Source organism: Pristiophorus japonicus, chromosome 1 (assembly GCF_044704955.1).
Source record: "Pristiophorus japonicus isolate sPriJap1 chromosome 1, sPriJap1.hap1, whole genome shotgun sequence".
NCBI lineage: Eukaryota > Metazoa > Chordata > Chondrichthyes > Pristiophoridae > Pristiophorus > Pristiophorus japonicus.
This window is the reverse complement of record NC_091977.1, coordinates 474335314-474336598: the sequence shown is the minus strand read 5'-3', so window position 1 is coordinate 474336598 and position 1285 is coordinate 474335314. Positions and strand designations below refer to the sequence as shown.

General features: G+C 54.4%; 1 pseudogene; it reads right to left on the bottom strand.

Moving 5' to 3' along the window:
* Positions 1-520: 520 nt before the first annotated feature.
* Positions 521-660, bottom strand: LOC139279845 (U2 spliceosomal RNA; annotated as a pseudogene).
* Between the last annotated feature and the right edge of the window lie 625 nt (positions 661-1285).

Here is a 1285-nt window from a genome sequence, read left to right as displayed (position 1 = left end):
AAAGTCAGCACATCAATGACCAGGATGTGGGGGTTGTACATCTGCACTGTGATAGTGCGTCTTCTCTGCGATGGGAGGGTGAACAGTGGCTCCCAAGTTAGCACTGAACGCAGCGGTTCACTCGCCTCCTTCAAACCCTTCAGGAACTTCATGCAGAGTGCGACGTTTCTGAAGGTCACATCGAAGTAACCTCTCTTCGGGAGGTCCTGCAAAGCGAAGATGTCGGAGACTTTCATGCCGCATGTTCCAAGCAGGATTTTCTTCACGAGCAGGTCCCGGTTGATGGTTGTCTGTCCATCCACTTTCTTCACCGTCACTCGTATGGTGTTTCAGACACCCTGGTTCGCCACTCGGTTGGCCGCCATCCGGATTGCAGATTCCTCCTTTCGATGTGTATTTTGGCCGAAGCCCTCAATCTCTCGTTGTGCCAGTCCGGCGCTTGGGCGGACCTCTGGGCCCGCCCCTTGACGGGCCCGCAGGCCCGCCGAATGGTCGGTCGACATGCAGATTTTCCTCTTCTCTCCAATTGGCGCCTGGCCCAAGCCAAAGGCCAGAGCCAGCAAAACTGGAAAAACGAGTTTCTGCAGTCAGTCAATTTGCATATGAATGGCCAATCAACAGATACTACACTTGATCTTAGCCAAAAGGCCGAGCAGCGATAGCCTTTGAGCAGCAATGCATGAAAAGAGGCAGCACTCAAGGAAGTTACAGTTTTTATCGTGACACTTTGGTTCAGTGACTTACATTCATTACGTTTTGCGGTCGTGCGCAAGGATTGGGTAGATTGCATTCATGGTTCAGTCATGGTAAGTACTGAGGTAGCAGTACAGGTATGAGAGGACGTAGGTTCCAGAGCAACCGGATGTGGTCTTCGACGTCTGATAGCAGCGCTGTGCCCCCTGCTAGTGGGCTTGGTTCGCTCACCTAGCCAGGACTCAGGACCTTTGCCATTGCCCAGTGGTGGGCAGAGCCACAGATGTGTGTGGCCTCCCTGTCCTCCTTTGAGGGCTGCAGAATCTTCTGCTTGCTCTCTAATGGTGTTGGGAACCTGGCTGTTCCAGGTCCCGTTTGGGGAACTTGTTGGTTCTGACCTTTCGCTCCCGAACATGGCTGAGGTAGCGACTGGGTCTGGGGGCTGCGCTGTCTCCACCCGGGTGGTGGACAATGGCGGCCGACTGCGCGTATTGGCGCCGTTTTCGTTTCCAGGTTCGCGGCGAATAATGCCATCGGGTGCCTGCAGCGTGGGGATAGACCTGAGGAAGGGTATCAGGATCAGTGCCTTTAC